Source organism: Lissotriton vulgaris, chromosome 3_1, assembly GCF_964263255.1.
Source record: "Lissotriton vulgaris chromosome 3_1, aLisVul1.2, whole genome shotgun sequence".
In the NCBI taxonomy this organism is placed as follows: Eukaryota; Metazoa; Chordata; class Amphibia; order Caudata; family Salamandridae; genus Lissotriton; species Lissotriton vulgaris.
This window is the reverse complement of record NC_141689.1, coordinates 1528922865-1528946517: the sequence shown is the minus strand read 5'-3', so window position 1 is coordinate 1528946517 and position 23653 is coordinate 1528922865. Positions and strand designations below refer to the sequence as shown.

General features: G+C 46.2%; 1 protein-coding gene across 1 annotated transcript in view; it reads left to right on the top strand.

Moving 5' to 3' along the window:
* The first annotated feature begins 424 nt into the window (after positions 1–424).
* SGMS2 (sphingomyelin synthase 2) overlaps positions 425–23653 on the top strand; it is a 330113-nt gene continuing 306884 nt past the window's right edge. Inside the window, exon 1 of the mRNA XM_086962017.1 lies at positions 425–676. The gene's annotated coding sequence lies outside the window, so the exon portion shown is untranslated. The remainder of the gene's footprint in view (positions 677–23653) is intronic.

Sequence of the window (23653 nt, the reverse complement as noted above, 5' to 3'; positions counted from 1 at the left end):
GCTCTGTATGTGTGTGTGGGTAGCTTTGTGTGTGTTGCTCTGTGTGGGTGTAAATGCAATAGGTCATGCATTTGCGAGCGATTAAGCTATTGGCATTGTAAATGACAATGCCATTTATTTAACGATTAAGCTATTGGCAATGTTAATGACAATGCCATTTATTTATGATTTTTTTTAAAAAAGTCATGAGCAATGCCAATAGCTTTACCTTTAATAATGCCGAGACCATTGCATTGTAAATTCTTGTTATATCATAAAACGAACTCGTTGGGAGTGACCACCAGCACTGGACAGCACTGAGGCGCAGGCTGCCTCGACTGCACTGTTTACTCTGCCTCGCCCTCATCCCCACCTCCAGTGGGCCCTGGCGGAATGTCTGACGCCCTGCCGGTTTCCATACTCGCGCACGGTGTGTGTGCAGCGTGAGTCAGTGTTTGGAAATGAGGCTGGGCGCGAGCGCTTCTCTCTGCACAGGAGAATGTGAGTGATGTCAGGCAGACTGACACAGGAGGAGGCGGGGAGAGGGCAGCGCCGAGAAGGAAGGAGGGCTGGCGACGCGCGTGCGAAAGCCTAGGAGTAAACACAGCTCGTGCAAGTCCAGCCCAGACGGAGCTGGGATCCCAGCCGAGCAGGAGCTGCAGGAGGACGGGGGGAGCGCGCGCAGCAGCAGCCACAGGTCAGTGCTACTCCTCAAGTGGGGGAGGGAGTGGGCCGTGGGGGTCACCGCAGCGCCGGAGTAGGGAGCCAGAGGCACTCATAGAAGAGGGGGAAACAGGCGCGTAGCTTCAATGGGGGTGTTTGGTGCCTTACACCCCTTTATAAATGTTTTTTTTCTTCTGATGAATATTGGGTACAGGTGCTTTCAGTCTTGTATGGTGAGGTGTCTGTAGGATTTCACCTGGGATTTTTGCACACCCACAGACAAAAACGCACACACATTCGGTCCCTCTCTGTTTGGAAAGTCATAAAAAAATTTGCTTATTTAACAACATATTGTTTTTCTCTCACTTAACACTCATACCAATCCGTCTTTCCTCATCCGCGCCCTGCTTATCATCTAATGTATGTTAATATTATATGACTGTTTGATTGTTGGAAAATCTACAGCTCACTACCCCCCATCCTTTCTGACCTAGCTACCCCAGAACAGGTACATGAACATGGCTAGGTAACTGGACATGGAATGTTGATAAGCATCATCTATTCAGGGACGAAGCTTGAAATGGTGCAGCAGGTGCAGTGGCGCCGGGGCACAGGGCTGTGGGGAGCTTGCTGCTCCACAACGATGATTTTTTTTTTCTACTACTTTTCCTTGCTTGCAGTGGGCCCACGAGCACTTGTTGTTTGCTTATTGTTTGGGATGATAATGTGCGGCTGCGTGAAGCTAAAAAACAATATTATTAAACCCGATAGAACTGACACATTGATCTCTAAGGATGAATGCCTGAACCAGCCCCACTTGGATGCGAACCTGTCGCCTGCGGGCAGTGACTGGTCCAGCCTCAAAATACATTATGTATTTAAGAGGGGCGCTTGTATTTGATTTACAGTGTAGAGTTTCCCACTCCAGGCTCCTCTGCCCTCTAGCACAATTACCCCCTAGACCTTCTGGTGTAGTACAAATGTCAGTCTCCAGCATGGTTTTGTAGCGCGGTGACACCACCCATGTCGCACACGGCGCTCTCTGACACTTCAGTAGCAGGCAAACTTACAAGGGCGGCTTCTGTAAATGTTTGACAAGCAACCGAAGCGCTCGCTGAATTCAAGTACAAACAGAATGAGGTTTGGTCAAACTTCCTCTCCTCCCCGTGAGCTGGGTGTGCCTGTCGCCCAGCCTGACAGAGCTCAAGTCCGAGGGACCGATGCTGGGGCGGCGGAGCCCGCCAATCACCTCTCCCTCTGAATCTGTAACGTCAGAGTGCCAGAGTTAATGCATTGTTCGAGGCGGATGGTCCGGAACTGTGGGTACACGGGGTTCGGAACAGATGGAGGCTTGGACCGCAGGCGCACGGCTGCCATCTCAGTGAGGAGAGAGAGAGACACGCACACAGTGGGAGAGGAGGAACTGACCAGTGCTGGAAACACAAGGAGGCCGAGTGTGTACAGTATGTGTGCTGGTCTCTTGTCCATTGTACGTGCTCTGCCTGTGTGACAATGCTCGGTTATATGTACTAAAGCTGCCAAGATGGTACCACTACCAAGAACAACTTTGTCTTATCCATTCATTGCACTTTTTTATGTGAAGTATTGTGCATTAATTAGAACCTAAACACCCAGGCATTCACAAATGCTGTGTTCAAATGTGGCATCATGTTATTTAGCACATTAAAGCCAGCCCTATTGGTTTTGCCAATGCTAGAAGAAAAAATTGCAAAAAGGATGGCAACCTGGATAGAATGCATAGGGGCGATAAAAATGTAATATGACAAACATTGCGATGACTGAGTGTATTTTTCAGATGTTAAAATGTCCCTTATGCATTCCAATGGGAGCCTTGAGTAGAAGGTAGATTGAAACAGCAAACAGCCAAAAAATAACACGAGATGGCAGAGTAATTAATACTCCGCCGGTTGCAGTCAAAGCCCATTCTAGCGCTTTGTGTATGGAAGCGCTCTCTGTATGGAAGTGCCTATTCTAAGGATGATGAGGTGACACGTCTGTCTTGCTTCCCAAAGGGAAGGGTGGCTTATAGGCCTTTTTGCCAAGGGTGTAACACAAGCCCCTCCAACCCCTCAGTGCCCTTTAACCATTCAGTGGGAAAATTCAGTCCAAGGCCAATGAATATTTCAGAGATTTGGGAGACTCAGTGACCCTTCGTCACATTCTGCACGGGAACCCCATCATTTTGTGTTATGCCACTGCTTGTTGCAGAGTCTCATCTACAGTGGCTGGAGCCAGATGCTAAAGGAAACACCCCACTTTTAGGAATTTTTGAAGGGTATGAGAATGTTGACCTCTAAGTTGATTTTTGAGCTCTGGTAACTGGTAAGTCATTTTGTCCAGAATGCATTGCACTTCTGTATCAGTTAGTTCACAATAGTGTGCAAGTATCACAGGCTTGAATTGGGAGCCTTTGATGTGTTTCACGAGAAATGTGGGCTCTCGTCTTGGTTTGAGTGAGGATCTTGTCTGCAGTTTAACATTTTTGGAGGCAAGTGATCACTTTTTGTCAATTTTTAGGTCTATCTTGGCATGGTGGCTGTCTGCAAGGTCTAATGTTGTCAATTCTTGAAAATATACATCATGCTATTGGCTTTTAATCTGCATTCTACTATGTTTCCACTGGAATGCATAAGGAACTGCCTGTCATATTCAATTCTTTATCGCCCATATGCATTCTACTCAGAAATCCATTATTTATTGCTACTTTTCCCCCTAGCACTGGCAAATCCAATAGGGATGGCTTTAATTTGATAAATAGCATTTGTGCATGCAACACTTCAAAACAGTATTTGTGAATGCCTATGTTTACATAGATTGGCACATTAAAGCGAGACATATTGACTTTGCCAGTGCTTGTTTTTCAATTTCGAGTTGAGCCCCTTTTTGGGACTTGGCTATACCTCATTGAACTGTCTGGTTTTGGCTGCCATCACTGATGCATCGTTTATAAATGTGTGGTTGGAGAAGTGGGGTTTAGAGCAGTGGTATCTTCTAAGCTAAGTTTTTGTGTGTGACCAACATGCATACATGTGTGTGCCTGGGTACTTCCTCTTTGATTTATAACAGTTTAAAAAAACATAGGTCTGAATCCATTCTCTCCATCTAGTGGACACTCCAAGGAAGATGCAAACTGAAGGCTTTGCAAGCCCTAATCCCACAGAACATGTATCCTTCTGTGGCAGCCTCAACATACTGTAATGCAGGACGATTCTAACTGGTCCCTGTTAAAACGGCAGGCTTAGGTCTAAATTCTACAATCAAACTCACAGAATGTGCCGAGGGATTTGCATTACAAGGTTGCAGACCAGTAGAGACCCCAATTTTTTTATCAGGGAAATTCGGTGTGCTGGTCTCATGGCCATATCTAACGGAGTGAGCAGGTAATTTTGGTTTGCCCATCAACTCTCACGTGAGAATAGAATGGAGCAACATCAAGAACAGCCTGTACAAGTATTTGCAAAGTCAATATATCTCAGCTTTTAAAATGCCGACCAATTCTTGTTGGCACTAGTATGCAAACACATGTGTCAAGGCCCATGTGTATCTTGGAAAAAGGTGGCGAGAGCAAGAAAACACGTGCACTCCCATGGAGGGCTCAATAAAAAATAAAAAAGAGTCCCCTCAAGTCTGTTGAAGAAGGATTCAGCTCATCCACTCAGAACACTATGAAACCGAAAGTCTCATGGGCACCACAAACACAAGAATAGGAGATAAAGCTATCAAAACAGGAGCCGACACCTGAGGCAGACAATACAGCCTTACAATAATGAACAAGGGGCTACTCTCAGTATATGTTAACCCTTTGGATGTGTCGGACGGCCCCCGGTGGGCATGTGCGTCAGATTTGCGCACGCGTCAAATTTTGCTGCATCGCGGGGAAATTCCGCCTACATTCAAAGTGTTAATTATTGAAAACAATAGGTCTGCCTACAGACAGCTAATGGAGCAAGACCTAAAAATTACCCAGCTCTAAAGACGATAGGGAACGATTAGCTTCACACATTTAACGTGGTGTTATATTTGGCTGCTGTTCAGTCCCTGATGTGCCTGATACATGAGGAGTTTTCATTTGTCGATTCCTGTCTTTCATATATGCTTCAATCAATCAATCAGGGATTTTTTTTACGCACGCTACTCACCTATGAGGGTCTCAAGGCGCTGAGAGGGGGCGGGGGGTAAGCAGATCCATTTCAGCTGAAGAGTCAGGTCTTGAGGGTCTTCTTGAAGGTGTTCAGGGAGGAGGCGCGCCTGATGTATGTCGGCAGCTTGTTCCAGGTTTTGGCTGCAATGTGGGAGAACGATTTTCCGCATGCTCTGGCTCTGTGGATGCGTGGGGTTTCAGCTAGTGAGAGGTTGGCAGATCGGAGGTTCCTTTTGGGTACGTGGAAGTTTATTCTGTCGTTGAGGTATTTGGGTCCGCTGTTGTGAAGGCATTTGTAGGCGTGGGTGAGGATTTTGAAGGTGACTCTCTTCTCCATGGGGAGCCAGTGGAGTCTCCGCAGGTGTTGGCTGATGTGTTCGTGCCGTGGGATGTGGAGGAGGAGTCTGGCCGTGGTGTTCTGTATCGTCTGGAGTTGACAGAGTTGGGATTTGTTGATGTAGGCGTAGAGAGCGTTACCATAGTTGAGTTTGCTGGTGATGAGTGCGTGGGTAACTGTCTTCCTTGACTCAGGTGGGATCCACTTGAAGGTCTTTTGAAGGATGCGGAGGGTGTTGAAGCAGCTGGAGGTGATGGCGTTGACCTGTCAGGTCATGGCGAGTGATGAATCGAGTATGATGCTGAGGTTTTTGGCGTGGTCTGAGGGGGTAGGCGGGCTTCCGAGGGCGTTGGGCCACCAGGTGCTGTCCCATACTGATGGGGTGGTTCTGAGGACGAGGACTTCAGTCTTTTCGGCGTTGAGTGACATGAAGCAAATTATTTCACACACATTCAAGCTGGTTCTTGTTATTCTTTGTGAAAGAAATTTCACAGAACCTCTATCTGTGCATCTTTTGTTTTAAAATATATTAGGAGACCAGTAGGAAGGATTTGGTTGCATGCATGCATGAATGGATAGAGGAATGGGCTTTTATAGCAAACTCATGGCTACTGAGTCGCTTACACACTTGATAACTTGAAGTACTGTAGGCATGTAGCACTTTAAAAAGGCAAGTTTTGTGTTTTTTTTTCCTGCGAACTACAGATGCTTCATCTTGCTGTGGATGTTCTCAGGTCGCACTTTCCATACAAATACATTTTGAACTTCAAAGATTCATTCAAAGACTTAATTCAGAGATACCAAGAGGATGCATAAGCGTCCCCTATTTTGCTGCTTGTAATTATTTTGCATTGGTTGCCACATCATCCAATCCAGTCAATCAGAATACCTGCTTTTATACAGCATTATGCACATTTCCCAAATGTATAGCAAAGAAACCTCTGACCACAATCCATTACCAAGAAAACCAAAATCATCAGTGTTTTAGGTTTGGGTCAGCTACAGGGAATATTGGAGTCTCACCTTCATTATATTGGATGTTTGGACATATCCTTTTTCCTTCACTGGAATACATGAAGGACTATTTATGTCTAAAGAGTACCCTCTTCCATCACAGATTTAATTTTTTCTCTCATCCATGCCATGTATACTGAAAGCAATCCCTTTTCCTATCTGCTGGGTGCTGTAGCAGGCATTTTGTTTTTTATTCTGACAGCGCTCAAGTGAGATTGTGAAGTTTATTGGCTTTGACAATGCTTGTTTGGGGAGAGTTGGAGGCTGAGGTGTGACCTGTAAAGGAATGTAGGGGAGAAGAGCATGAGGGACGTTGTGATGTAGCCAAAAATAAAAAATGGCATAAAGACAAAATAAAAAACATTGTGGAGGCTTTCTAAGCGGATGGATAGTGACAATGGTTATCATAGGTATGAAATTCGATAACATAAGGTAGACCACTTTTTAAATGTAAGGATGTATGTAGCTTTTGCTAGTTTCAGTCTGGATGTTTGTGCCTATCATTAAGTTCTCAAAATCACTATTTATTAACATGTGGCAGTAAAAGTTCTCAATAAAGATTGACGAAAAATGTAACATGATTCCTCACCTGCCATGTGATGTCATTTCTTGTGATACCATGCTGCTTAAAGTGGATGTGATGTCAGAGATGACGTGTGAAATCATTTCAGATTTTGGTGACTAACACAATAATACAGCCTCCCCTTAGCTCGTGCATTTTAGGGATGTTGGAGGAGGAATTGGTTGATCGAAGACAGCATCCGTGGCTGGGGTGTTTTATTATGTTGCTAAATTATTACAAGAAATGTGTGGGCGAGGGTCGTGTTGAACAAGAAAGCAACACATGGAAATATGGGGCCGATTATACGTTTCCTGTGCACTCTCTGTTGCATGATAAACGCAGAATGCAATGCAGCCAATCAATATGGGAAATTAAACAAATGGTGGAGAAAACTTGGCATTTTTGAGGAGCAATCACAAAATCAAATCAAATAATTTCTGTATGTAATGTGACTTTTTTCTGAATTCTAAGTACTTCTGTGTGTTCACATTTGGAAGTGAATACATTTCACAGCCAAAAAAGGAGAGCACTGGTGTTTGGTGTGAGGTGCCAGGCAGAACACTCCTGAATTATTTTCAATTCTGAGAGCAACACAGAAAGCAGGGAAGCAAAAAAGATTTGTCAGAGACACAATCCAGGCACAAGGGGTGGAGAGAGGGACCTAGGTAGACTTCAAAGGGAAAGAAGACTCTTTGGTTGCCTGCCAGCTAAAGATTTGTTCCTGTACTTGTATCTGGAAGACATCATTTAAACACCACAAAATCAATGCTATTTAACTTCTTGGCTCGTATATTTGGAAATGTGTTGCCTTTGCCCACACGTAAAATGGTTTAACCGAAGCACTAAGGTTAGGACGACTTGTAACAGGACTTGTAAACCCATAAAACAGAGGAAGGTTGCATGATGATCATGGTGTCTCTAATATTAACAACAGTAGAGGCATGATGTATCATTCCCTTTCTTGCTTGGGGTTTCAGCCAAAAACTCCAGATAAAGTGGATCCTAACTTTCAGTCCGCATTACCTTAATGAAGAATTGAATGTGCCCCCTTTAAGCAATAATGAATTCATATGAACCCCCTGCATCGAAACCTCACTGACCACATAGTACATACCACAAACTGAAGAGCCTCTTGGCCATGTAATCAGACTTTCACATTATTCAACTAAATGATGCACAGGGTTTTGACACTGGAAGGATTAATAACTGGGACAGCCCTGCCAGAGATCTAATCTCAGGACACAAAGCAGTCCCTGCTGTGGGAACTCAACCCTACACTTTTGAGAACTGAGGAAGCCTAGAAGAACATTAGGACTTAGACATTGGCACATAAACATGCACCAGCTACTAATGGTGAGGGCTGTTATTTTGAAGTGGATGACACAGAAAATAGCACGGTACTTTGACAAAACTTAAGATAGGGGCTTATGGATGAATCAGACCCCTGAGAACGTTATTCGGACAGACTTTTGAAACCATGGCATTAGTTGTAGCAGGGTCTTGAGGCCCCTGCGGACTAATAGACCCTTGTAAAACTGGAAAAGAAAACCACACAATCTTATGTACACATGCCTGGTTTACACTGATTTGAAATCATATCTGAAATGAGCTCTAATATTAGAAAAACAGCAAAAAGGCTCCCACAACCAATTGTGTTAAGTGTCAGGAAGCATCAAGTTGTGAAGATATGCTAGTCAGCAAAACCAACTTAACCATAAAACCTGCTGCGTTGCTAGGTCTCGGGTTGACAAAGCACCTATGAAACAAACCTATTGTTTCTGATATATAAAGATTGAATGACCCTTTCAACAGCTAGGTTTTTTGACCAGTCTTTTCAGCTACTGGCTTTAGACCTGCTCTCTCTCACTGATATTATTGGCTGTAAAGGTGTATCTTTCCACCTACAATGGAGTATATGCATCAAACTGCATGAAGGACTATTTTACAAACATATGCCTCTCTATTGGCTCCTCAAGCTCGTTCAGCTCTTTTCACTTTCCATTCTTGAGTCTACTCCTGCTGGCTCAAACTGTCTTCTTTCCTGCTTGCCTCACTCTTTTGTTTCTCCTTTCCACCACCCCCTCATGTTCCTATCTCCTTCCCTACCTCTTATCCATGTGTACTCCTATCCCTTCCCTCCCTATTGTTTCTCCTTATCATCACTCCCTTTTCCTCTGTGTACCCTCCATATTCGCACCTCCCACCCTTACCTCCGGACAGTTTCTCATTGGTGCCTCTGGCATGCCTTGAAACAAAAGTCTTTCTAAAATAAAGGCTACCTGCCTTCAATCCAGTCCTCTGTGTGTCTCCATGTCAAATGAAGGTCGAGTGGCTTTCTTACCATCCTTACTTCTGTGTGGCTTTCTTACCATCCTTACTTCTGTGTAACAAACATTAACGAAGGACTATAATGAAGTCTCCCTTCTCTTCCAATTTGCATTTGACAACATGGAACCAGGGCTGGACTGGGAACAGCAACCAGCCCTGGCAGATTACTGCTAGCAAGAAGCACCGCTCCTGCTTTTGTTACCAGGGGGCAGTTTTGCAGCAAAACCAGCCCCAGTGACAAAATCGACCCCGCAGCCACAAAACCCAGCCACCGGGGAAATGCCGGGTGCCCGCTATGGTCAGTCTGGCCCTGCATGGAACCAAAAACAATGAACCCTTCTGTATAGACAGACGCTTGCTTACAAAATGTGTCAATTTTCAAAGTGCGTGTTAGCACATTAAACCCATACTTATTGGCGTCGCCATAACTTGTTTGTTAGCTACATTAGCAAGAGTGGGGTGGATGGGCTAATATTCATATCATTAAGATACTGTTGATTATGAAGGTAATAGTGTAACAGTACAACGTTTTCCCTTTTTGTAGTAAGTGTTACATTTTCTGGTCATAAATGTATATAGGGCTATATGGCATGTTATTCTGCATTACTTCCATTAATGTCACCCGGGTTCCTAGTCATATAATAAAGCACAAAGCCTAAGGCCGAGCTGTTCTTAAATGCCAACGGAACCCTGAAATGATTTTGGGGTAAACACATTGTCAGTTTTCCATTTTTTTATCAGACAATTTTATTTTGATGCAGTTAGGATGAATAAGATAAATAAGATTATGTTTTTCAATTGAAAACAGTCATTTAAATACTAAACTACACTCTTCCACTTGTTGTGTTAAAAAATGTATAAGGCGCACGTACACCTGATTGGTTTTGTGGCACTACTCTAAGAGGTACCGGAGCCCTGGGGAGCCCTGAGGACTTACGCGTAAGCTTGTCTAAATAGCCAAGTCTTTAGGAGCTTCCTGAAGTTCAAGAGGTCTGTGCAGGATAGAATTTCATAGGGAAGGGAGTTCCAATATCTTGGAGCTAGAACGGTAAACCTAGCGCGGCCCATACGCTTCAGTTTGAAGGAGGGAGTTGACAGAAGGTGCTAGTGGGCCGAGCGCAGATTGTGCGTAGATGAATGCCTTTGAATAAGGCTGTCCACAAATTTAGGGCTCCTTCCATTCAGGGATTTAAAGATGAGACAGCATATCTTAAAGGCGCATCGCTGTGTGCGAACGCGCAGCGGTCACGCGCAGCGGGCGCGCCGATTGTGCGCCGAAGGCGCGCCAAAGGTAAGCCCGTCTGCGCCCGTCCGCGACCGGATCGCGACCAGCGCCAGGACCCCTGGCCCCCGAAGACCCCGACCGACCCGCCAGACGTACTCCGCCGCCACCCTCTTCGCTCTCAACACCGGCCGACTACCGGAATGCCATCAAGCCACTCCAAGACATACCCACGGACCTTTCAGCTGCCACGCCTGCAAATTCACCTGCATCCGGACCAGCCCCGCACCAGCACCCGCCAAGTCGAACACCAGCAGCACCCACCTCAAGTGCATCCTGCTCAACACCCGCTCCGTCCACAGACACGCCATCGAACTCTGGAACCTTCTAGACGCCACAGCCCCTGACGTTGCCTTCCTCACGGAGACCTGGATGAACGCCTCTTCAGCTCCCGACATCGCCATCGCTATCCCAGAGGGCTACAAGATCGTCCGGAGGGACCGAAACGCCAACCAGATGGGAGGAGGCATCGCCATCATCCACAGGAACACCATCCGTGTCACGACCAGCACCGACAACACCCTGACCAGCGCCGAACACCTGCATTTCCAGATCCACACCAACCCGAACACCACCCTCAGAGGCACCCTGATCTACCGACCCCCTGGACCACGCACGCAATTCAGCGAGGACATCGCCGACTTCGTCAGCCTGCATGCCCTCCCCTCCGCTGACTACATCCTCCTCGGAGACCTCAACTTCCATCTGGAGAACAACAACGACCACAACACCAGCACCCTGCTCGACAACCTCGCCAACCTGGGACTCAAGCAACTGGTGTCCACCCCCACCCACCTCGCCGGACACACACTCGACGCCGTCTTCTCATCCAGCACAGACATCGACTTCAGCCACGCCACAGAGCTTCAATGGACGGACCACAGCTGCGTCCACTTCACCTTCAAGAGAACGACGACCCACCAACACCAGCAACACACCGCCCGCAGAAGCTGGAACAAGATCACAGCAGACCAGCTCGCCACCTCCCTGAGCCAACACCCTCCTGCCAGCTCAGCGAACCCCAGCCAGGCCGCCGATAACATCACGAAGTGGATCAGCAACTGCGCGGACGAACTCGCCCCGCTGAGGACCCCGCCTAGCAGACCCGGCAGCAAGAAGGCCCCATGGTTCACCGACGAACTCAAGAGCTCCAAGAAGAACTGCCGAGCCCTCGAGAAAGTCTGGAAAAGGAATCCGACACCGGACAACAGGACCTCCTACAAACTTGCCACCCGGAAACACCACCAGCTGATCCGCGCCGCCAAGAGAACAGCATTCAAGGACCGGTTGGACAACAACGCACACAACAGCAAGGAACTCTTCAACATCGTGAAAGAGCTTTCCAACCCCAACGCAGGAAACAACGACATCACCCCATCGCAAGACCTCTGCAACTCCCTCGCCTCCTACTTCCACAACAAGATCACAGACATACACAGCAGCTTCAACAACCAACCAACGCACACCACGACCGACCAGCCACCCCCCCCCACCACCACCCTCCACGCCTGGACCCCGATCAGCACCGAAGACACCATCCGCACGATGAACTCAATCCACTCCGGATCACCAACCGACCCCTGCCCTCACCACATCTTCAACAAGGCCGACGCTGTCATCGCACCCCACCTGCGAGACATCATCAACACTTCCTTCGACACCGCCATCTTCCCCGAGAGCTGGAAACACGCCGAACTCAGCGCTCTACTCAAGAAACCAACAGCGGACCCCACCGACCTCAAGAATTACCGCCCCATCTCGCTTCTCCCGTTTCCAGCCAAAGTCATCGAGAAGACCGTCAACAAGCAGATGGCCGCCTTCCTCGAGACGAACGGATCCCTCGACCCCTCACAGTCCGGCTTCCGAGCCAAACACAGCACCGAGACCGCCCTCATCGCCGCCACCGATGACATCCGAGCCCTGATGGACAATGGAGAAACAGCGGCCCTCATCCTCCTAGACCTCTCCGCGGCATTCGACACGGTCTGCCACCGCACCCTAGTACGGCGCCTCAGCAACATCGGCATCCAGGACAAGGCGCTGGAATGGATCATCTCCTTCCTCGACGGAAGAACACAGCGAGTCCGCCTACCACCGTACAAGTCAGAGGCCTCCGAAGTCATCTGCGGCGTCCCCCAAGGATCATCCCTGAGCCCCACCCTCTTCAACGTCTACATGAGCCCCCTCGCGGCCATCGTACGCAAACACCACCTCAGCATCATCTCCTACGCCGACGACACCCAGCTGATCCTCTCCCTGACCAACAACCCCGCCGCCGCCAGAGCCAACCTACACGAAGGGATGAAAGAGGTAGCCGAGTGGATGACGACCAGCCGCCTGAAACTGAACTCGGACAAGACGGAGGTCCTCATCCTGGGCTCCTCTCCCTCCGCCTGGGACGACTCCTGGTGGCCTCCCGCCCTGGGCACCGCACCCAAACCGACAGACCATGCACGAAACCTGGGCTTCATCCTGGACTCCTCCCTCTCCATGACCAGGCAAGTCAGCAGCGTCTCCTCGGCGTGCTTCAACATCCTACGCATGCTACGGAAGATCTTCTGGTGGATCCCCACAGAGACCAGGAAGACCGTCACCCAGGCCCTCGTCACCAGCCGACTGGACTACGGCAACGCCCTCTACGCCGGGACCACCGCCAAGCTCCAGAAGAGACTCCAGCGGATCCAAAACGCCTCAGCCAGACTCATCCTCGACATCCCACGATCCAGCCACATCTCCGGACATCTGAGAGACCTTCACTGGCTCCCCATCAACAAGAGAATCACCTTCCGCCTCCTCACCCACGCACACAAAGCCCTACACGACCAAGGCCCGAGCTACCTCAACAGCCGAGTCAACTTCTACGCTCCCAAACGCCACCTCCGATCAGCCAACCACGCCCTCGCCGCCGTCCCCCGCATCCGAAGAGCGACCACAGGAGGAAGGTCCTTCTCCTACCTGGCCGCCAAGACCTGGAACTGCCTCCCGTCCGACCTGCGCCTGACCCAAGACCACCTCTCCTTCAGGAAGAAGCTGAAGACCTGGCTGTTCGAGCAGTAGCGGCACCCCCCCCCCCCCCCCCCCAGCGCCTTGAGACCCTATGGGTATGTAGCGCGCTTTATAAGTGTCACTGATTGATTGATTGATTGATTGTGTGACTACAGCTTCCTCATGAGGGGGGTGACATGTTGTTGCCTAGGTTGCTGAAAAATCAGTCTCGCTACCTGTTTCTGTACCAGTTGCAGACGTGTGGTTAAGTATAGTGGAATGCCAAAGTGTAGGGAGTTAGCATAATTAGTATAGGACATAACCATGGCAAGAACCACCTGGGTCAGGGCTTCCTGGGGGAGTAATCTTCTGATCTTTCTTATTTTCCTCAACTGGTAGAAGCAAGTTGATATAACTTACCCAATTTGGGACTTCATGGTAAGATCGCAGTTTATTGTTAACCCAAGACTTTTAGCTGAGGCAGATGGGGTGGGGGATTGGCCCAGTTCCCTTGGCCAAAATCGTGGGCTCCAAGAGTTATTGGTACCCCCTGTTAGGACTAGTTCAGTCTTGTCCAGATTGAGTTTCAAACGATCGCTGTTCATCCACCCGCTAATGAAGAGCATGGTGGTCTGAAAATCACAGACCGAATTGGGGGAGTTGCTTATAGAGAAAATTAGTTGGAAGTATTCAGCATAGTTGAATGCACATACTTTCGTCTCTTTCAAGGGTCAAATCAGTGGGAGGAGATAGAGGTTAAACAGAAGTACTGCACTCCTGCACTTGTACTGCACTCCTCCACTTGAAATACGCTTTTCCACTTGTACTACACTCCTGCACTTGTACTACACTCCTCCACTTGTAATGCGCTCCTCCACTTGTACTATTCTCCTGCACTTGTATGACACTCCTCCACTTGTACTACACTCCTCCACTTGTGCTATTCTCCTGCACTTGTACAACACTCCTCCACTTGAACGACACCTCTCCACTTGTATTACACCCTCTTCTTGTACTATTCTCCTGCACTTTTACAACCACTCCTCCACTTGTACAAAACTCATCCACTTGTACGACACTTCTCCACTTGTACTACACTCCTCCTCTTGTACTATTCTCCTCCACTTGTACGACCCCTCCTCTACTTGTACGACACTCCCCCACTTGTACTACACTCCTCAACTTGTACTACACTCCTGCAATAGTACTACACTCCTGCACTTGTACTACACTCCTACACTCGTAATACACTCCTACACTTGTTCCCCTCTCTGTCTGTACGTGTGCAGACAGAAAAGTAAAAACTTTTCACTCATTAAAAAAAGCATGCATCTTACTATTGTCATGTTTTACTGTTTTGCTTCTTAGAAACTCAGATCAAGTGGGTACACTTCAGAGTAATCAATGCTGACACAGCACTGGTGTTAACGCATCACTTCAAATATGATGCAGATACTTAAAAGCAAAAGGCCTTCTCTTGCCAAAATCAAAATCTAGGAAGCAGTGGATAATATTCAAGCTAAAATGTTTATGAGTGCTATACTCTGGTTCCTAAGACAATTAGCAGCCTATGGAAAATGCCTCTAAAAAGTTAGGGCATGTGTATTTAAAGTCCTATTATTGAAGGGGGGGGGGGGGTGAGCTTCATGATCACAGCTAACCTTACTCCTTTTAGCCTCTGGTACTGAACTAACCAAAATAATTGCCACAATGACATCAATTACATGTGGCTCACGGATAAAGAGCGGTAATGCCGCATACTGTATCATCGATAATGGAAGGAATACAGTGTCTTTCTCAGGCAATTTCAAGTTCTAGCACCAGCGGCGGCTGGCAATATAAAAATGGGGGGCAACTCACCTGCCCGGTGCAGCACTCCCGGCGATGGTGGTCTGACTGGCGTGACATCCACGAGCAGGAAAGGAAAGAACTTCCCTTCCTGCCCAGTGGAACGCAACCCCTGATCAATCCTGGAGCAGTTCTCAGCATGAGAGCCGCTCCAGGATTGGTGGTGCTAATTTTAACATCACTTCCGCAGCAAGCACTCCCAACGCAAGGACTACAGCAAGCATTTTAAAAAGAGACTGGAAAAAATTAGACATGAATATTTTTAAGCTGACCTTGGATGCACTCCTTCCCCCAGATTTACCCACAACGGAGGTGTCGAAAGCGCATCAGCTAGGACTGACGTCTGGATCTCCTACGCCATAAACGCCAGTCTCCCCTTGTCCAAGAAAAAATACAACATGCATAAGACCCCAGCCCCTTGGTTTAATGAATCGCTTAAAGTAGCAAAATCCAAATGCAAAAGACTGGAATGTAGCTGGAGAAATAATTACTCCCCGGAACATGCAGCCATCTACAAAAAAGAATTAAAAAGCTACCATAAGGCTTGTGCCACTGCCAGGGCCAACCATGTCTCCAAAACCATTTCAGAGGCCACAAATAAATCCAAAACATTGTTTTCCCTGGTAAAAGAGCTTGGGGGCTCCGAAACGACAGCCAAACCACTCACACTGAACAATAATCAATGCGAAGAAATAGCCCTATTCTTTACGCAAAAAATTGAAGCCATTTATCAAGACATAGCCCTTCAACAGTGCAATAGATCCCAACATACACATTCCCCGAAGCTGAACCTAGCGTCCTGTTCTTTATCTACGGAATTCTGAACACATGGCCGAGTCTCAATCTGGATTCACTTACTAAAATCTTAGGAAGTTTAAAATCAGGCTCACCCAATGACCCACTTCCCATGTCTGTCTTAAAACAGCTTGACTCTGACCATTTGTCCATTATTTGTAAGACCCTTAATCTGTCCTCACGGGATTCTATCGTCCCGGCAAGATGGAAGCATGCTATGGTATCTCCTCTTCTGAAGAAGCCTACAGCCGACCCTAAGATCCTCTCCAATTTCCGGCCTATCTCGCTCCTGCCGGCCTTTTCCAAGATACTGGAAAAGCATGTTCATTCCCATCTTGCGCAGTTTGTGGAGGAAAATCTTATACTCCACCGTCTCAATTGGGGTTCCGTCCCGGTTTCTCCACTGAGACAACTCTGCTGGGAGTCACAGAAAACGTACGCCAGCTACTAGATAGAGGAGACACAGTGGCACTGATTTTACTCGATCTCAGTTCCGCATTCAACACCATCTCCCACACCATACTTATAGAAACATTGACCGCCATAGTTATAGGCAAAGCTGCACGTAGTTGACTGGCCTCTTTTCTCTCACATCGGACCTTCCAGATCTTCTCTAACTCGTCAACCTCAAATACCCATAAGACTCCCTATGGGGTGCCCCAGGGCTATATACTCAGCCCCCTTCTCTTCAATCTTTATGTGAAACCATTAGCCCTACTAGCGGAACAAGAAGGCCTTATTCTTTTCACCTACGGGGATGACTCCCAAATCGCTTTTTCCCTTTCAGATCCTACCCAAGGCTTAACATCCCCCTTTCAGTCAGGTCTGAGAAAAATTGCGGACTGGATGAACCACAACCTCTTGAAACTGAACGGAAGCAAAACCGAAGTTTTAATTTTAGGCCAAAAAAGTGATCTATGGAGCTCCAAACATTGGCCTCCTGATATGGGCCCCATCCCCCTGCCAGACGAATCTGTCCGAAATTTAGGATTCACTATTGATAACACCTTGACCATGCAACACCAGGTCAACAAGAGCTCAGCCATCTGCTTCACAATTTTGCGCTGGCTTAAGAAAATTATCTGGATGCTGCCCACCGATACCAAAAGAACCGTTATCCATGCCCTGATCACGTCCCGGCTGGACTACGGCAACATGCTCTACCTAGGGAAAACAAAACAGTGACCAGACGTCTTCAACTGGTCCAGAATGCAGCGGCCAGATTGTTGAATAACATCCTCAGATCCAGTCACTCTCTGGTCCCCTTCGCGATCTTCACTGGCTCAGGGTTGAGAGTCGTATCAAATTCAAGACCCTGAGCTACATGTTTAATATCAAAGCAGGCACAGCTCCCCAGTACCTTCAAGCTCTTGTTAATTCCCATAACCCTCCGCGTAAACTCCGTTCATCTTCTATGGAGTATTTCTGTGTACCAAGAATTAGACTCGCCAGAATGGGGGGCCGGTCCTTTGCCTACCTGAGCACAACACTGTGGAATTCATTGCCTCTGCACGTGCAGATGGAAACCAACTATGCCCGATTTCGTAAAAACACTAAGACCTGGCTTTTTAACCAGTAATCAGCACACATCACCTGTCCATTAAAATTATGTGATGGTTGACATTTATAGTACCCTTCCTGTCCAGCGCCGGGAAACCCTTTTTGGGTAGCTTTTGCGCTCTACAAGATTAAATAATAAATAAATAAATAACCCAGTGCTCATTTTGAGACTCAGGCCTGTGCAGCAATCCCCCAGCTGTTTCACAGCCCAGGGATTGCTGGGTGTACAGTGCACATGATGGACTGGCTGTCGTTTGCCAGCCAGCCAGCCAAAATGACATGCGCACTGAAAGGGCCATCAGTAATCCTGCAATAACAGGATTCAGCCCCGCCCCCAGGCTCATACTCATGATGTACACAGCACAAGCTGGTAGCAAAATAAAATGCCATTATGATGCCATTTTATTTATTAGTGTTTGCCTGCTGTGCTCGCAGTAGGAGGGGCAATGCTCCTTCGCCATTTAAGAGCTACCATGTCTAACTCGTAATGAGGAAGAACGGGAAAACTGTGCATTTTTGCACATTTCTTTGCTTATTTTTCCAGATGTCTAACCCCCTAGTCAAGGTATATTTCTAACTCCTTTTTAAATATGGCTATGTGTCTGAAATACTGGGACACTTATGATCCTGTTTTGATCAAAAATAGGAGTTTTCAACTTCAAACAGGATTACGGAATCACTCAGAATCAGCCACCAAGTGGGTACTACGCAGAAATGTCTTATATCTATGTTTGTACTTTACAATATTGTCACAATGGCCAGCCTGGTCAGGTATTGTCACCCAGGTCATTAATGTAAACCCCTGAGGCTTATGCATGAGAGGGGGGTGTCCAGTGCTTAATCATCCTTGGTGGTTATTGGTGGTGTAAATTGGCACTCATTTTTGGGAACTGATACTTATTTTTCATCATACTCTTTGCCCTGGAATAAGAGAGATACATTCGGACAAGGGAGAAAGAATGAGGAAGAAAAAGATAGGAAAAATTTGGCAAAGGGGGAAATCAAGTTTGAAAAAGAGCCTACAAGAGTGAGATAAAGAAACATGAAGTGTAGGTTGATGGAAGAAAGAGGCATGAGGTGGAAAGGAAATTAAGCAACCTTGGTATTGGAGAACCTCAGCACTCATCAGTGCATCTGTCAGGCTCCTAAGAAATCTTTGGACAGCTGCTCTCTCTTGTGTCTACAAAGCACAGGGGTGTTGGCGGACTAGGTGGGCCAGGCAAGGTCCTTGGACTTGGCTTTAGACTCAGGATTGAGCTGAAATCCCATATCTAGGCAATTCTCTAATGAGCAAGTTATTAACTTTTGTTTTGCTACATAAATTCGAATATCTTATTCCAGCAACTAATTAGGCACGACAGTCTAAGCCCAGGTACTACCTTGTCGACATAGGTAATGGCCACTGGCTGACCTATCAAAGCCTCCATCTTGCTACTCAATGTTTTGCGTGAATTGCTAGTCTACTAGTCAGGCCCAGAAGGTCTAAATATGTAACTCAATGTTACAGAAATTGTCCTTGTTCTAGCTCAGGGCTTTTCTCATGTGTTTTGTTCAGGTTTGGTTAGTTAGGTTGTACTCTGGTTGCTCAGGGGTTTATGATGACTTTTGGGTCTATCTAGCACTTTATAAAACTTTAAATAAGTATAGGTGATAAATGAGTCCAAAGTAGACTCTCCAGATGAAAGAGGGTGGAGGAAGTAGTGGTTGGTATTTAAAAGTGTATTTAGCAGTAGATGAGGTCATCCCTTGGCTAGTTTGGAGAAGACTTGTGATTCAAGGACACTTGGGCGTCAAGTAGATATAGGATTGTTACACTCAGTGGTTGGATGGTTATACTAGCCTTACTAAAAAATACTTGTGTGGGGTTCACAGTGATGTCTGGCTATGCGGTGTATTGGTGGCTATAGAGGTGCATTACGAGATTTCAGTATTGCTCAGGCGTATTAGGTAGTGAGAAAAGATGAACGTTTATTAGGTGAAATACACCTTAAAGATTATATATAGTTCTAAGAAAGTAAGTCTGTCAATATTTGTATGGACTTTGATCCACTGACGTGAGTCATACAATTATTAAATGGAAGAAACCCAGTTTTCATGAATCCGTAATTACGTTATTATGGATTCTTTGACATCGGCTTTCCTCCATTTAGAGATGGTACATGATAGAGTGGATAACTTTTTATTGCATTCTGTGTCTTGATTGTGTTCTTTAGGGGAGAGGCAAATCAAGTTAGCACACAAAGACCCTGATTTCAAGGACCCTGTTATTTTGCAAACACTGTGCAAAAACGTTTGTACAGGGCTTTGCATTCAGAAGTGGTCGGATAATTACCAGGGGCAATAACATTTGCAACTTCCATTACGTTTTACCAGGTCAACCTGCCGGAATTTAACAGGGGGAAAAAGGCAAAATATTTACAAAGACATGATGATTTTGGTACTGTAAGCACCAAAAGCTTCATGTTATTCCCCAAAAAGGCAGAATTGGCGAAAATTATCGCACTCGATAAATACTGAGCAGCTCAGTATCCGATTTTATTGGGTGCATTAATGATTTCATCCGAAAATAGCACTTATAATTAGGGCCCTCTTACCCTGATTATAAATTGGGGTGAAATTGAGATCCCTGTGCAAACAGAAGTTTGTGCAGGGATTATGATTCCTAGTTGTGTGGTATGTTATCACACCTTCTATGTTTTCCACTGACAGATTGCAGCAGGTCATATCTGCCAAATGTATCAAGGGTAAGCGCCCAGAAAAAAGCGACTCAATTCTACATGCTCTACCTCATTAACAAGTTGAAAACGCAGAATGCAGAAATAAAATTGTTAGACCTGTCAGCCTTAGGATGGTCTTCCCCAAAACCTTTTTCCACCCATTTTTGCTGATCCTGTTTTTGCTTGCCTTAGGACTCTATACACTTTACCACGGCTAACTAGTGCTAAAGTGCATGTGCACTCCTTACAACTTGGTAACATTGGTTTATATCCAATTGGTATATTTAATTTACTTATAAGTTCCCAGTACAGTGGGACTACATGTACCCAGGGCCTGTAAATTACATGCTACAAGTGGGCCTGCAGCACTTATTGTGCCACCCACTCACGTAGCCCTTTAAACATGTCTCAGGCCTGACATTGAAGTGCGTGTGAGTTTTAACCTGCCATTTCAAACTGGCAAAAGAAACCTTTTTCCAGGCCCAAACCTTCTATGTTTACTACACATAGGTCACCTCTAAGTTAGGCCCTAAACAGTCCCAGGGCAGGGTACAATGTAGAATATCTAATTTTAAGTTGTAAGTCTTGAGCCAGGACAGGGAAGGCAGGATGCCTGGGGATTTCACAGGGAAACCTCTAGAAGCTTCTCCCACCTTTCAGAGGAAGGGCACAGGTATAAATATTGGACCTCAGACACCACCTCTTCAGTACAAATTTAGACCTCGGATACTCTGCCAGTAAGAAGGACTGCGGTGCTGCTGAAAGGACAGCCACTCTGCTGGACTGCTGCTCTGAAGGAGCTGCTTCCTGCTGTGTTCACCTGCTGACCTCTTGCCCGGGTGAGGACTGGGCCTGCATCTGTTGAACCCAGGACTCCAAAGTGATATCAAAGGATAATCGGCTGACTAGAGCCTCAGAGACAGAATGCTCCAACAACCTTGAACCCAGCACCTACCAGATGTGAGTCCTACTCTTCAAAGTGGTGACACTCCAGTCTTACACCCTTGAAGGCGGGGCTGAATGTGCTTTGCCAGCCCATCTGTAGATCCATTAGAATCAGCACATCTCCTCTGCTGCACAGAGCAATCCTGAGCAGAACCAATGCATTTCTTCTGCAGTGAAGGTTCTCCGGAAGCAAAGGACACAGCATCAATCCCCTACCCGCATTGGCACTACTGCCTGTGTGAAGCTTTCTCGACATAGACCCTCGCAGCTCTCGCTGACTGCAGGCTTGATGGCGATACAGGTTCACACATTGCAGACTCACAACTCCTTAGAACCAACGCATTGCCTCAACTGGGTGGTGCATTCTGAACATCGGACTTCGCATCGGAAGCCCTCATCAACGGGAACCTCAACGGTGATGCAGGACCTGGCATCGCAGCTCCGCAGCACCTCAGAACTGGTGCTTCCCCTCGGTTGCACAACACATTCTCATCATGGAACCTCGCAACTCTCCGCAAGCAGTACCCAAGGCACTTTGTTCACTGGGTCCAGGTGCCCGGCACGTTTCCCATCGCGGTCGGCCTAAACCTGTGACTTTGTCCCAGTCCAGCGTGATCAGATATCCCCAGATGGTGCTTTGTACTTTTTGGGGCTAGTTTATTTGCTGAACTGTTAAAACTTGCATTTTCCTGATTCTACTGATTGGATTTTTGTCATTTTGGTCTTGTTTTATTTATTAAAAGGTACTTTATTTGTATATCCTGTGGGATCCTTTTGTGGTGTGTTTTCACTGTGTTACTGTTTGAAGTATTGCACAAATACTTTATACATTGTCTCTCAGTTAAGCCTGACTGCTCCTGCCATGCAGCTCAAGGGCTGAGCACAGGTTAATTTAGGGTTGCCTTTGATTACATCCTGACAAGGATTGTGGTTCATGCTTAAGTAGGGTTCACTAACCAAACCAGTAACCCAATTTCTTACAAAAAAAGACTATACAATGCCTAAACCGAAACATATCAGCCATAATACAGTTTTTAAAAAATGGTTTGATTTTAAAATATTTAAAAAAATAATTTTTAAAAATATTAACATTAGATTCTGTTTTTTATGTTTATTTAATCAACCTTTTTTGGAAATTCACACCCTGTGCTGAGACTGTACTCCTCTTGCCCCTCTTCCTTGGTGTCTGAGCCTTTATTGTGCTGTACTACACATTCAAAGTGTGCAGGTTCTCTGCAGCAGTTCCAACCTTCTGAATTTCAAGTGCATGGCAGATATTTTCTCATAAACGTCCTAATTTATGTTGTGCATAATCGAGTGACATACATACCAGACCTTGGAGATACCATTACCCCAGAGTGAGGGATTTACCAGATGTAATAAAAACCTTCTATTTATATTGCTTTTTGGTTTCCTGGTTCCATGTTTATCATACTATGTCCTTTTTCTGTTCCTTCATCAGTATTACTTTTGTTTCCTTGCATGATATATAAGTATCTGTCCAGTATGCAACTCAGCTGACTAAATGAGAAGCTTTTGCTTTGTTGAATTAATATTTATTTGACCAAATTGGAAAAGCGTGTATTTAAGATGAAAATATATGTATTTTCAGAACTCATTAGCTAATGTTTGGAGAAAAATGGTTGAATTTCCAATAACATTTTCAGTTTAACAATTCCAACCAATAAGTTGGATAACAATAAGCATATATTATTTAATCACCAATGTACCCTTAGGTTGCACATGCGCATTACAGATCCACATGATATATTTTTGAGTGATATATCCTGCAGCTTTGGGGAGGCGTATTATTACCTTTGTCCCAGGGGCAATACACTATGGCTGTTATGTATCACCTATGTAGAGGTATTGCAAAGTGATAAGGCCTTTTTCGGTCTCACCTAGGCAGCGCATGCACGCTGTCTCTTTGAAACATGCTGCCATTACGATATGGGTCTCAACCACCACCCATCTTTTTAATTGGTTCCTATTACTGTCCTTCATAAATACCTGCTTTTGTTTGGTTAATGTTTAGTAGGCCCTCCTTTTGTACTTTTGTAACATAACCTCCCATAAGGACTGCCCCTGTTACATGTGCTCTTACTCTTCATGTTATTTATTACACTTTGTGAGCACTTTTTTTTATTTTTGCTTCTTTCTATTTTATCTTAGGTTCAGGAATTTTTCTTTTTATTTTGATCAGCTTTTCACATATGCGAAAGCTTGCACCTGTGCTCTCTCCCTCTCCTTGAGCTGCAGCCTCCTCCTCCCTCCTGCGTATTTATAATTTATTTCCTGCTCGCTCTTTGATGCATGCTCAGCTTCGGCTCCCAGTCGTCTCCCCACCAAAACCTCCCGCCTATCAAGTTCACTTAATCTCCCCGTGCTGCCTTCCCCCACCACGTTGCCTGTATTTTCAGCACTTCAGGACTGTTGCTACTTGTTTTTATTATTTCCTAGTAGTCAGGAGGTTTAG